This window comes from Delphinapterus leucas, chromosome 6, assembly GCF_059928025.1.
Source record: "Delphinapterus leucas isolate spDelLeu-1000000601 "Yukka" chromosome 6, BTC_Dleu_Yukka2, whole genome shotgun sequence".
NCBI classification, from domain to species: Eukaryota; Metazoa; Chordata; class Mammalia; order Artiodactyla; family Monodontidae; genus Delphinapterus; species Delphinapterus leucas.
Window position 1 is genome coordinate 40,547,392 of NC_143134.1, and position 15,354 is coordinate 40,562,745.

A 15,354-nucleotide genomic window follows, 5' to 3' on the forward strand; every position below is an offset into this window, starting at 1 on the left:
GAATCCAAAAAAAAAAAAACAAATGGTACAAATGAACTTATTTACAAAATAGAAATAGAGTCAGATGTAAAAAAAAAACTTATGGTTACCAGGGGGAAAGGAAGGGAGAGGAATAAATTGGGAGATTGGGAATGACATATACACACTGCTATTTATAAAATAAATAATTAATAAGGACTTATAGCACAGGGAACTCTCCTCAGTATTCTGTGTAATGACCTACATGGGAAAAGAATCTTAAAAAGAGTGGATATACGTATATATATAACTGATTCACTTTGCTGTACAGCAGAAACTAACACAACATTGTCAATCAACTATACTCCAATAAATTTTTTTTTAAAAAGTCAAGTCCTTTATGAAGTGTCTTTATTGGTGAAAGTACAAATGGGTTAACAGTCTGCATAACTCACTGCCAAACCCAAGACCAAAAACTCATGTCTGAGAATTTCAATGTGAATATACCCTCATTTGATTTTTACATGAAACCACATAATTACAGGATTCCTGCATCTTTGGAAAATACTAGCTCTTCCTAATTGATCTTTTTCTCTTAATGCAGAGAATTTGCCCTTTTAAATCTTCCACTTTCAACTGCTACAATCATTTTTAAAGGATTTAAGCCTAAGCTATTAACTATGGCTTCAGAACATCAGTCTGAAAGATGGGAAGCAGAAATATGATTTATGTATAACACATCTCAACTAGATAAGAAGAAAACATTATCAAGTGTAATACCCACCACTGTTAGCCAGTTTATCTCCTAAGCCTTACTGAACCTAATCACCTAAAGAAAATTCTGGCGTTATATTTCTCATCGTTATTTTCTTAAAATAAATATTATATGGATCATTTATTTCAGATGACCTTTAACATCAAGTTACTTTTCCTTTACACAATGTGTGAATATCATCCAAATGACCTCATTAATCCTATTAAATTGGAGGGTTTTGATTGAGAGGCTTGAATAGGGAATGTTTTGCCCTTTGAAAAGGATAATGGTTTATTAGTATCAGTGGCTCAGTTTCTAAATTAACATGGAGTGGTGTGAATATTTCACATATATACAGCTCATTAAATGGATAAACATAATCACCATTCCATACTAAAGTAGCAAAAGGTTGCCCAAAGAATAAAAATTCACTTTCTTATTTATCATTATTTTCCTCAGCCTTTCTCCTTAAATTCTACACATACCTTCCGGTAACATTGGTTCTCCAGTTGTTAGGAAAGTTCCACTTCTCCCTCATAAATGAGGAGAAAAAGTACCTTTTTACTTTAACTAAAATTTTACATGTATTTTATAATTTTCAAAACATTGCTTATATGAGTTGGCCCATTTAAAATAGCACTTTGTGAAGGTCAGAAAAAATTAATTTTCAATGGTTCAATGTAATATATCTCATTGGATCCTTACAACCATCTTGTGAGAAAGATATTATTATTGTTGTTTTACTTATTAGGCTGATTTTTTTAAAAAAACATCTTTATTGGAGTATAATTGCTTTACAATGGTGTGTTAGTTTCTGCTTTATAACAAAGTGAATCAGCTATACATATACATACATCCCCATATCTCCTCCCCTCTTGCGTCTCCCTCCCACCCTCCCTATCCCACCCCTCTAGGTGATCACAAAGCACCGAGCTGATCTCCCTGTGCTATGCAGCTGCTTCCCACTAGCTATCTATTTTACATTTGGTAGTATTTATAAGTCCATGCCACTCTCTCACTTCGTCCCAGCTTACCCTTCCCCCTCCCCGTATCCTCAAGTCCATTCTCTACGTCTGCATCTTTATTCCTGTCCTGCCCCTAGGTTCTTCAGAACTGTTTTTGTTTTTTTTAGATTCCACATATATGTGTTAGTACATGGTATTTGTTTTTCTCTTTCTGACTTACTTCACTCTGTATGACAGACTCTAGGTCCATCCATCTCACTACAAATAACTCAATTTCGTTTCTCTTTATGGTTGAGTAATATTCCATTGTATATATGTGCCACATCTTCTTTATCCATTCATCTGTCGATGGACACTTAGGTTGCTTCCATGTCCTGGCTATTGTAAATACAGCTGCAATGAACATTGTGGTACATGACTCTTTTTGAATTATGGGTATATGCCATCATCAAAAAATTTACAAACAATAAATGCTGGAGAGGATGTGGAGAAAAGGGAACCCTCTTGCACTGTTGGTGGGAATGTAAATTGATACAGTCACTATGGAGAACAGTATGAAGGTTCCTTAAAAAACTAAAACTAGAACTACCATACGACCCAGAAATCCCACTACTGGGCATATTAGGCTGATTTAGAAAGGTTAAGAAACTGACACAAAACCATTCAGTAAAGTGCATGCCCAATATTTAGGTCCCAAATCTTCTAATTCCAAATTCTTTTTTTTTTCCTACTATGATGTGTTAAATGCAATACATAGCTCAGGGCTTTCAAGGTGTCTTGTGCAGAATGTTCAGGGTCTAAACAAGCACAAGAACCACTGACATTACCTTTATTTAAGTGCTGGAAAACAAATTATAAGGACAAGGAAAAGAGAAGCAGAAGGAATATAAAGAGTCCTATTGTATTCTTGATCAGCTGGGACTATCAAACCCCCCTTTATGGGTGGAATCAATGCACAGAACTACATGGCCTCTCAGACCATCCGCTTTCCCTTTAATTTGTGTTTCCCTTTTTCAAAAATGGATTTTTTTTCTAACTGATGTAATGACGAGGGTTACATCTAACTGCTGAGGGTCAGTTCTTCATAGAAAAAAGCCGAAATCATCTAATTCATCTTTTGAATGATCTTGATTCACACATGTCACTGGTCCTATCAACACACCAATGGTTACCAAGTAGAACCAGCGTCGATAACCTGCAAGGCAGACCTGCCAGCATTTTTAGGCTGCTTCCCAAGAATTCAGACTCACAGGTAGCAACAAGCACATAAAACCTGAGAGTTCAAGAATTGGAAAATAATAGATCTGAATCAATCTGACATCTTCTTCAAACCTTCTCCAAATTCTCAGTCCCTTCTCTATCACATCCCCCATAATAGAAATCCAGGGCTGCACAGGAAAAGAAATGAAAGTTCAGATGCATCTTGTCTACTCAAACAGAAGACATCCTTTGCTAACCTGTCATTGTATAAATAACATACTCTCTTCCACTAAGAGACCCCTGCTCTGAAGAAATGTTAAGAGTGACCTAGCCTTTCACATCTGGACAGCACATCTTGGCAATGCAATGTGAGAGAATGGTCCTCAGAAGATGGAAACATATTTAGAACCCGCACATTACAGGTAAGTTAAGCACGAAGGGAAGACCTAAATTCGCTTTGTAAACTAAATTGGTAAAATATGTTCTATCGGGGTGGGGGGGAGGGGTGTGGGCATAGTATATATTCATACCCACCTACTCAAGAAACCTCGAAAATTCCAGAGTTGTTAAAGTGACAGACTCAAGATACAGAGAAAGCTGATAATTCTGAGCACAAGGCATTTTACTTCCGATTTTCATTTTTAAAGATGTGCTTGCCTGACTTTTTTCAGACGTGTCTAAATTTCTCTGCTCCTGGACCCTGAGGATGAGTACCAAATGTTTATGGCAGGCTAAAGTGACTGCATCTTTGGAGGATACTTCCCTGTTTCTTATTTAAGGCACTAGTAATTAATCTGAACTGTCTTTTTTCAGACGTAGAAGAACCAGATTCTCCTTTCCTTCCTGTCCCCTCCCCACCCTTGCAGGAGAAATGCAGAATGCTTTTCCTGTCATCATAACCTTCTTGGATTTTTGAATTGTATTTTCTGATGAATCTGTTAAAGCTTCAGGCAGTTTGAGATCTGAGGTATCTGAATGGCAGGAAGTGATTTACTAAGATATATCCCCAGAGAACAAAGATTGGAACCAATAGTGATTTTATTAATAATATGAACACAGATTTTCTACATATAAATCACATCAGCATATGTTTCTAGGCTCAATGCCCATAAGCTTCCAATTTAGACTAGAAAATAAAAAAAAATCACATTCAACAATCTTATATTGTAGATTTGATATGGAACTAGTGAATTTTGTTCAACAAAACCATTCACCTCTAGGGAAAAAACCTAGTACAATAAATTGACTAAACCCAAAATATTCTTATGGCAAATTGTTAAAATAGTTTCAGAGAAAAATCATGAAAAAAATAACATAAGAATTCTCCCATAAAACACAAGTCTTAGATTTATGCTAATTTGTGGTGGGTTTGACATTTAATAATACATTTCTAGTTAATTGCTTTACCAAAATCTCCCTCTGGCCAACTGTCCGGATAATGCATTCCTTGCTTTTTAGTCAAAGAAGGGAGAAAGCGGGGGGGGGGGGGGGGGGTAGGGGTGGAAAGCCTTACATCTAGGCTTCTTCAAATTATTTACTAAAAAAATTTTAAGCAGCTCTGAGGTTAAGGATCTGAGCTCATTATTTATTTATTTAGGAACATGCATCTGGATCCTACTAGGTGTCAGAGACCAATAAAGCCCTGCCTGTCTTTAAGGAATTCACAGTCTAGTGGGAGAAAATGGCATGTAAACACTTAGAATACGATGTGTGAGTGCTAGCTCCAGTACCAAACACTCCACAAACAACTCCGTTCAGGACGGTTCTCATCACCTCCAGTGATGAGGCAATTAATAATACTGTCTCTGTACACAGGAAGCACAGGACTCTCTCATAAACACTTTACAGCATTATGTTAAGGCTAGAGTTAACAATTCAGATAGGTATTATTTGCTCCATTTCACAGATAAGAAACACAGCTTTACCTTGTACACTATTGGTGGGAATATAAATTGGTGCAGCCACTATGGAGAACAGTATGGAGGTTCCTCAAAAAACGAAAAAGAGCACTACCATATGATCCAGCAATCCCACTCCTGGGTAGATATCCAAAGGAAATGAAATCATTCTCTTGAAGCAATATCTGCTCCCCATGTTCACTGCAGCATTAGTCACAATAGCCAGAACATGGAAACAACCTAAGTGTCCACGAACAGATGAAGGGATAAAGCAGTGTGGTTTGTAAATACAACGAAATATTATTTGGTCAGTAAAAAGAAGGAAAGCCTGCCTTTTATGACAACATGGATGGACCTGGAGGGTAATATGCTAAGTGGAACAAGTCAGGGAAAGACAAATACTATTTGGTCTCACTTATATGTGGAATTTTAAAAAGTGAAACTCACCAAAGCAGAGAGTAGAATGACGGTTGTCAGGGGCTTAGAGGTGGAGCAAATAGGGAGATGTTGACAAAAACTGCAAACTTTCAGTTATAAGATGAATATGTTCCAGAGATCTAAGATGGAAGTGTTAACTAACCTTACTGTGGTCATTATTTCACAATTGTATACATATATCAAATCATTACGTTGTACGCCTTAACCTTACACAGTGTTATATGTCAGTTATACCTCAATAAAGCTGGGTGAAAAAAACCTGCATTTCAATTCAAAAGCAGCCATAAATGATACATAAATTAATGTGCATAGCTGTGTTCCAATAAAACTTTATAGACACTGGAAAAAAAAAGAAACACAAGTTCGGAATGTTTAGATCTTTGCTGTTCAATGGGTATAGTTTCAGTTATGCAAGATGAATAAGTTCAAGAGATCTGGTGTACAGCACTGTTCATATAGCTAACAATATTGTATTGTGCACTTAAAAATTTAAGAGAGTACATATCATGCTTAACATTCTCACAATGATAAAAAAAAATTTTAAGGAAAAAGGAAAAAAAGAGATCTGCAGTACCATGGGGGGTGGACAGAGATGGAAATGAACTCAGTATCTCATGTCTCGATGACAGTGAAGGGAGAAAACAAATAGCAAAGTACAATGTCAATACCCAAAATTCAGTGTATTTTCTCTACACCAACAGTGAACAATCAGAATTGACATTTTTTGACTAATGAATTTTTTATTGAAATATACTTGACATACAATGCTATGTTGGTTTCAGATATTCAGAACTGAAATTTTAAAAATACCATTTACAATAGCACACAAAAATGGAATAATTATAAATCTAGGAAAATATGTACAAATCTATGACCAGAAAACTATGAAACAGTGTGGAAAGAATTCAAATAAAATCTAAGTAAGTGGAGAGATATTCTTTAAAAGAAAAAAGAAGATATTTAAATCAATTGTCTAAAGCCACATAGCTAATTGTCAGGAAAGCCAATACCTGAAGCTCCTCTGGCTTGACATTCGTGCTGACTTAACTAAGCTCTGTGCAAATGTCTCATTGTGGATAAACCAACCTTCAGTAGCCCTTTTGTTGTATTACTGCAAACTGCAAAATATTGTTTCACCAAGGGAAACTTACTGAATTCTCAAGACAATTTGCTTTTGGAAAATTATAACTCTATTCCACCAGAGCATAAATTATAATACATTACATAGTCTTAGGACCTAAGGCTCCATTTTAATGTGAGAGCTAGAGGTGAAGAACTTCTAAACACCTGGAAGTGCCTTTTTACCTTATTCTAGAGTCGCTCCCTTATGTATCCCAAGATATCTGAAATCTCTTGCAGCTATTTGAGCTCATGTAAAACTAACCCTGCAGAGAACCATCAGGGTTTGTAGCAGATGTTTAGAAGCAGGTTGGTTAGATATTTAACTAGCTGAATTAGACGTTCAATTAGTTAAACTGTTAATTCACAGGTTCAGATGAGACAAGGCTTCCCTCAGTGGGTCCAGCCATGACTCAGTTCCACACTAAACCAAGCTTACAGATGGGATGGAGCCCATCATGTGACCCTTGGTCTCCAGTCACAGAAAAACTTAGAGTCCATCTGACTGAAAGGCCTCCTTTGCCCTGCCCAGGACCCCAGGGCATCCAGGATGTCTTGGAGACCTCCCTTCAACAGACCTAGACAGCCATCAGCAAATAGATCCACCTTCTATCTTGACTGGTTTCTTGAGAGGCATTTACAGATGGGTCACCTGTTCTCTTTAAATCCTATAAAATGTTTCTGAGTATACAGTGCAGGGTACAGCCACCATTTTCTAAATAATTACACATAGTGATTTCCTTACCTTGCCCTAAAGGGGAAAACGTACACACCTGCAGCAAATTCACTAAATGTGTGGTCCCCAATTATGCTTATATTTAGGACAATATATTCTTTTTCATGTCTTAAATATGGCCAAGTTAAAGCCTACATTGTTTTGGCTACTGAAGATACTAATAAGTGAGAGAAAAAGAATTTTGATTGGTTTCATCCCATAATACTTATAAGGGAAAAGTTTTCCTCCTATTAAGACAGGAGTATTACTTCAGTGTTTCAATTATTAGAGTATTATTTTCCAGTACTTTTTTCCTAAAGAAAAAACAGGTCTCAGACCTCACCCTTCTGTCCCTTTCCACTAATAGTAGAATTATTAGAGGTTTAGTGTTTAATTTGGTAATTGAGTTTTTGGTTGTGCAGGTGTTGGAGGATGTAAGGATGATTCTAGCACAAAAACTGGTTGGTCCATTGATGGAAACAGGGATCATAGGAGGTGAATCATTCTGAGGTGAAGATGAGAATCAGAAGCAGAGAAAGATCTAGGCTGGAATCACAGATTTGGGAGTTATTATACAAAAGATGCTGAAATGGGCTCTAGAATTTCTATCTCCCCCTGCCACACACACATACACAAAACATAGGCCTGTCCTTGCCTATGTAGGTGATGCAGAGACCTCATTCTGATCAGTGTGTTGGACAGATCTTGCAAAACGCTACATTCCTAGTTCATACATTTGCACCCTACATGGGATGGAGTCAAATGCATGTAGTCGTGCTAATTCAGTTGTTCGCACCCTAAGACTAAGGCATACCCAAGCACATCTGAGAACAGGCTATGTGCACAAGGGCCAAAGGAGTCACAGGGGAAATTACCAAGGTTAATTGATGCTAGGTCCATTTCAGAATAAGAAGCCAAATAAGAGAGGAAGATTTCTGAATAAAATATGTGCCTGTTGTGCAGATTACCCTGCCAGTCTTAGGGACACATGCCTCATGTCCTAAGTTGAGACAGGTTTCTTAAAAGCAAAGAAACACCCACGGATACTCCATGGTGCTTTGAGAGCACAGATGGAGCCACGCTGGGGCAATGGCTTTCTCAGAACAACCTCTGTGCAGAGGTGAGCACCATGAACAAGAGTCACCAGCAGTCTTGGCACGAGCTTTGCCAAGCCTCACCCCTGCAGTAGGCATCCCAACTGGCAGTGGTGTCTTTTCTTTTTAAGATTTATTTTATTATTTATTTTTTTATTTTATTTATTTTTGGCAGCATTGGGTCTTAGTCGCGGCACGCAGGATCTTCATTGAGGCATATGGGATCTTTTGTTGGGGAGCGCAGGTTTCTCTCTAGTTGTGGCATACGGGTTTTCTCTCTCTAGCTGCGGCGCACAGGCTTAGTTACCCCGCGGTATGTGGGATCTTAGTCCCCTGACCAGGAATCGAATCCACGTTCCCTACATTGTAAGGCAGATTCTTTACCACTGGACCACCAAGAAAGTCCCAGCAGTGGTGTCTTAACAGGTGAGAATTAACGATGATGCTCCCAACACAGACCCTAAAACCTTAATACCAGGTATCAGGGTCATCAGGAAAAACAATATGGCAGTCTGTTCTTTCTAGTGTGAACCACACCTGAAAAGGCAGGAAACGGCAGATGCCACGCAGCACCCAGGAAGCACATGAGAACTTACTCCATGTGGACTCCTAACACTGTGTAAGAGGAATTTGGGAATCTGGGATTTCCCGAATTTGTAGAGGTAGAGCCTATTTGTTACTTATTTTCATCTTAATCTTACCCCTAAGACAGTGTGACTTCAGAAGGACAAGTCAAACTGAAAAACAGGGCTACACAAGTAAAGAAAAATAAACAAATTTTATAACCCCCACCATTTCCCCATGCATGAAGAAGTATCTATATCCAGTCACCCCTCATAATGCAGAAGTTTCTGATTTTTTTCCCTAAGAAAATATTAAAAATGACATCACAGTTTCCTTTTCACCCCCTGGCAATGAAATGCTTACAGCAATTGCTTGTCTCTTAACCTCTCTTGTAGTCATACGGGCCCCCTTTTGCTTGAAGACAAGAAAGAAGAATCTTGTAGGATCCTGCTTTCTAATATTCATGGTTATCAGAAAAGAACATGTCCTTGGAGAATTCAAGGTAAACCTGAGACACAATAGCAGGCATTGTTCTCACAGCTAATTGGGGGAATCTGGATGGTGCCCAGGTTTGAACCACACAGAAGTAATTATTCCTTGCCCTTCACAGATAACTTTAGAAAAGCATTCCCTTACGTTTATGAACTTTTCCCTCTGCAGCATGAGAAATGCAGGAATGTAGCTCAGCCTGCCTTGCTTAGAGGAGATCTGTTTCCCAAAATTGAGTGCATTTGTTTAACCTCGTTTCCAAAAAAAAAGTTGAAAGTTTAGCTCAAGATTTGCTTTTGCGGAGTGGAGGGATGGAATTTTATCAGATTAGTGGGAAAATGATGGTGAGTGTCTGCCAAAGAATCATACTGCTTTCTTTTTCTTTAAAAAAAAAAAAATACAAAAAAACCCCATGCTGATTTTGCAGTGGGAAGTCTGCCCATATGACAAATTAGTCAAGATGAAATGCAGTGGTTTGGCCTTTCTGGAAATTTAATTCTCAGGTTTTGAAAAATCTGGGGAAAACAAGAAATCTTATTGTTAAAGGACAGTAAATTAGCATAGTGGCAGCAACCCTGGTAAGAAAAGCTCGTCTGCAAACAGGAAAGAAAGTTTGGAGACATTCTGAAGTGGAAAGGTTGCTTATAAAACAGTCATTTAAAATAACTACATGGAGATAATCTAAAACACGGAGAGAAAGAAGCACAGGAATAAAGGGAAGAATGAGGAAATTATGTCCAAGGAACTGAAAGTCCTGTACGGTTTTTATCCTTTGCTTCATTCTGCCCAAATGTCAGGACCCAGGTGCCTTTGGCTAAGATTTTAAACAGAGTTTAGACCAGAGTTAAAAACTTAAAGGTAAAAAATCTGAACCAGGGAATTCCTTGGCCGTCAGTCCGGTGATTAGGACTCTGTGCTCTCACTGCCTAGGGCGCAGGTCAGGGAGCTAAAATTTCATAAGCCACCCGGTGCAGCCAAAAAAAAAAAGAAACCTGAAACAGAGGAGAGAATCAGAAAAGAAGAAGCAAGGTCAAGAACATAGGAAGTGAGAGCCAGGTGGCCAAGCCAAGGTCAGGAACACTCAAAGTCAAAGGAAAGGGACAGAAAATCACCAAGTTCAAGCTCACTTACTAAAAGAGGGCAAGGCCAAAGAGGCCAAGGAGTGCTTTAACACTGCCCTTTTCAGGCTTTTCCAAGGAAACCCTAATGATAGAGAAGAGTAGATTCACAACCCCTAGAGATTCTGAGACATTTAGGCAGCATTTGTAAATATTATATAGCTTAAAAATTAATGGAAAATTTGCATTTTCCCCATACAGATTTGTTGTTTCCAATATAAAGTTAATATAAGATCAGTCTCTTCCACTGAGCAAAATAGAGTGCTCAGGAGGACACACCATATGCAAAAGCGCAGGAGAAACCCCACCCTCATGCACCTGGGAGATGAGAAGCCATGCTTGAGAAGCTCTGGGCTCCACCGTTACCCTTGGCTGCACTTCCACATGATGTTGGACTCTCACCATCCCTAGGACTCAGGACGAAGCCTGCTTCATCCACAGCCATCAAGGTAGCCAGGGACTGCAACTGTGTTTGCTACTTGGCACAAAGGGCGCCAAGTAGCAAGCACAGTTGTCTCAGAGACTTGTCTCAAGGCCACAATAATGTCTATCTGTTACAAAATATTTTTCCAAATGCCATGGAAGCCATATAAATGGGTCAAACAAAGGAAAATGTGGAGACATATGCAGCTGTAGGAGCACAGGGTACCAACTTCTAGCTGTCCATGTCCCTGACCCACATCAAGAACTCAACTTTTGAGTTCTTCCATATATGAGTGAAAAAAAAGATGTAGAATCTAAGAGCTAAATGGCAAATTTTTTAAAGGAGAAGAAACCAAGTCCAACAAAGAAGAAATAAACAAAAATTATAATTCACATCCTGACATATCAAAGCTATTTTTCGCAGATTCTCCATTTTAATAAAGGGACAGGACTTCCCTGGTGGCACAGTGGTTAAGAATCCGCCTGCCAATGCAGGGGCCATGGGTTTGATCCCTGGTCCAGGAAGATCCTATGTGCTTACACAGCAACTAAACCCGTGCGCCACAACTACTGAGCCTGCACTCTAGAGCCCACAAGCCACAACTACTGAGCCCATGCGTGGCAACTACCGAAGCCCGCGCACTCTAGGGCCCATGCTCCACAACAAGAGAAGCCACTGCAATGAGAAGCCCATGCACCGCTACAAAGAGTAGCCCCCGCTCACCGCAACTAGAGAAAGCCCCCGTGCAGCAACCAAGACCCAACACAGCCAAAAATAAATAAAAAATAAGTTTTTTTAAAAAAGAAAAGAACAAAGACAGGCTGGGTGTGGAATTAAGTTTGGGTGTGGGTTGCCCAGAAGGTAGTAACGTAGGCAAAGTCAATGAACAAAACTTTATTGGGGCAGGGGTGGGGGTTGAGATGAAGAGTTATTATTTAATGGAAATAGGGATTTAGTTGTGTAAAATGAAGAGTTCTGAAGATGGATGGTGGCAATGATTGCATAACAATATAAATGTATCAGTACTTAATACCACTGAACTGTACGCTTAAAAATGGTTTAAAACGTGATACACACACACACACACACACAAAATGCAATATTATTCAGCCATAAAAAAAGAAGAAAATCCTGCCATTTAAAATAACATGATGGATCTTGAGGGCATTATGCTAAGTGAAATAAGTCAGACAGAGGAAGACAAATAGTGTGTGATCTCACTTATATGTGAAACTAAAAAAAAAAAAACTGAACTCATAGATACAGAGAACAGATTGGTGTTGCAAGGCGGGAAGTGAGGGGTGGGGAAATGGGTGAAAGTGGTCAAAAGGTACAAACTTCCAACATGTACAATGTGGTGACTATAATTAAAAATACTGTATTATATATTTTAAAGTTGCTAAGAGAGCAGATCTTAAAAGTTCTCATTACAAGAAGAAAAATTTGTAACTATGTGAGGTGATGGATGTTAACTAAACTTACTGCTGTGATCATTTTGCAATATATACAAATATCAAATTAGTATGCTGTACACCTGAAACTAATATGAAGTTACGTGTCAATTATATCTCAATTAGGATGGTAAATTTTATAGTATGTGTAGTTTACCACAATTGAAAAAAAAATCTTTATGGGAGAGTGCAGTCCCAGGGAGCAGGAATAAGGGAAGGGGAGGCAAAACCAGAAGGGAGAGAGAGACAGAAGAAAGAGGCCAGCGATACAGGGGGCTGGCTGCTCCATCCTGCAGGATTGTCTCAGGAACTTCATGAGGGGAAGGGAAAAGCAATTAACTCCAGGCTCCACCCTGCAGGTTGGACACAGTTTGCCTCACAAAGTAATCTCTTGTATGCATCTGGAGTACACATCAGTGAGAATCAAGTGGTTTCATTGCCTGAGGCAAGACACAGTTGAGTTGCACACGCATGTAACTGGTCAGAGCCCTATGAAATTGATTATAGCAGTGGTGGCTGGAGGAAGAGACAGACGAGGCCATAGGGACGTGAAATGATGTTCAGTCCACAGATGAAATACAGAAACAAAGGGAGACAAAAATACTCTAAGTAATGCTCTGATGCAATGCTAAGCAATGCTCCAGTTTTGAAATTATCATTAAATACACTATTTTACAACTTCTGATCATCTGCCTACCACCTTTTACCATAGCTACATACCACGTTTATAATTAAACACTGGATTCTTTTTAACATCTTTATTAGAGTATAATTGCTTTACAATGGTGTGTCAGTTTCTGCTTTATAACAAAGTGAATCAGTTATACAGATACATATGTCCCCATATCTCTTCCCTCTTGCACCTCCCTCCCTCCCACCCTCCCTATCCCACCCCTCTAGCTGGTCACAAAGCACTGAGCTGATCTCCCTGTGCTATGTGGCTGCTTCCCACTAGCTATCTATTATACGTGTGGTAGTGTATATATATCCATGCCACTCTCTCACTTTGTGCCAGCTTACCCTTCCCCCTCCCCATATCCTCAAGTCCATTCTCTAGTAGGTCTGCATCTTTATTCCTGGCTTGCCCTCAGGTTCTTCTGACCATTTTTTCTTTTCTTTTCTTTTTTCTTTTTAGATTCCATATATATGTGTTAGCATACGGTATTTGTTTTTCTCTTTCTGACTTACTTCACTCTATATGACAGATTCTAGGTCCATCCACCTCACAACAAATAACTCAATTTCATTTCTTTTTATGGCTGAGTAATATTCCATTGTATATATGTGCAACATCTTTATCCATTCATCTGTCGATGGACACTTAGGTTGCTTCCATGTCCTGGCTATTGTAAATAGAACTGCAATGAACATTTTGGTACATGACTCTTTTTTTTTTTTTTTTTTTTTTGCGGTATGCGGGCCTCTCACTGTTGTGGCCTCTCCCGTTGCGGAGCACAGGCTCCGGACGTGCAGGCTCAGCGGCCATGGCTCACGGGCCCAGCCGCTCCATGGCATGTGGGATCTTCCCAACCGGGGCACGAACCCGCGTCCCCTGCATTGGCAGGCGGACTCTCAACCACTGCGCCACCAGGGAAGCCCCATGACTCTTTTTGAATTATGGTTTTCTCAGGGTATATGCCCAATAGTGGGATTGCTGGGTTGTATGGTAGTTCTAGTTTTAGTTTTTTAAGGAACCTCCATACTGTTCTCCATAGTGGCTGTATCAAGTTACATTCCCACCAACAGTGCAAGAGTGTTCCCTTTTCTCCACAGCCTCTCCAGCATTTATTATTTGTAGATTTTTGGATGATGGCCATTCTGACCAGTGTGAGATAATATATGTAGTTTTGATTTGCATTTCTCTAATGATTAATGATGTTGAGCATTCTTTCATGTGTTTGTTGGCAATCTGTATATCTTCTTTGGAGAAATGTCTGTTTAGGTCTTCTGCCCATTTTTGGATTGGGTTGTATGCTTTTGTGATATTGAGCTGCATGAGTTGCTTGTATGTTTTGGAGATTAATCCTTTGTCAGTTGCTTCTTTTGCAAATATTTTCTCCCATTCTGAGGGTTGCCTTTTGGTCTTGTTTATGGTTTCCTTTGCTGTGCAAAAGCTTTTAAGTTTCATTAGGTCCCAGTTGTTTATTTTTGTTTTTATCTCCATTTCTCTAGGAGGTGGGTCAAAAAGGATCTTGCTGTGATTTATGTCATAGAGTGCTTTGCCTATGTTTTCCTCTAAGAGTTTGATGGTGTCTGGCCTTACATTTAGGTCTTTAATCCATTTTGAGTTTATTTTTGTGTATGGTGTTTGGGAGTGTTCTAATTTCATTCTTTTCCATGTAGCTGTCCAGTTTACCCAGCACCACCTATTGAAGAGGCTGTCTTTTCTCCACTGTATATTCTTGCCTCCTTTATCAAAGATAAGGTGACCATATGTGCGTGGGTTTACCTCTGGGCTTTCTATCCTGTTCCATTGATCTATATTTCTGTTTTTGTGCCAGTACCATACTGTCTTGATTACTGTAGCTTTGTAGTATAGTCTGAAGTCAGGGAGCCTGATTCCTCCAGCTCCGTTTTTCCTTCTCAAGATTACTTTGGCTAGTCGGGGTCTTCTGTGTTTCCATACAAACTGTGAATTTTTTTGTTCTAGTTCTGTGAAAAATGCCAGTGGTAGTTTGACAGGGATTGCACTGAATCTGTAGATTGCTTTGGATAGTAGGGTCATTTTCACAGTGTTGATTCTTCCAATCGAAGAACATGGTGTATCTCTCCATCTGTTTGTATCATCTTTAATTTCTTTAATCAGTGTCTTATAATTTTCTGCATACAGGTCTTTTGTCTCCTTAGGTAGGTTTATTCCTAGATATTTTATTCTTTTTGTTGCAAAGGTAAATGGGAGTGTTTTCTTAATTTCACTTTCAGATTTTTCATCATTAACACTGGATTTTTTTAAAACTAACTCATTCTTTTGATTTAATTTTTGGCAGGTTATTGAGATATAGTCTACATACAGTAAAATTCACTCTTTTAAGGTGTGCAGTTTGATAAATTTTGATAAACACAGTTGTGTAACCACCACCACAATCAAGATACGTATTTCTATCATCCCATAATTTCCCTTGGGCCCCTTTATTGTCCAAATCCACCCCTACCCCCAGGCCTTGGCA

At 38.9% G+C, this 15,354-nt stretch overlaps 1 long non-coding RNA gene across 2 annotated transcripts in view; it reads right to left on the reverse strand.

The window, feature by feature from the left end:
- Nucleotides 1-15,354, reverse strand: part of LOC149748917 (uncharacterized) — an 84,664-nt gene continuing 69,310 nt past the window's right edge. For both annotated transcript variants that reach the window (XR_016393528.1, XR_016393529.1), the window contains one exon: nt 1-15,354. This exon is cut by the window's right edge. This is a non-coding gene — a long non-coding RNA (uncharacterized LOC149748917).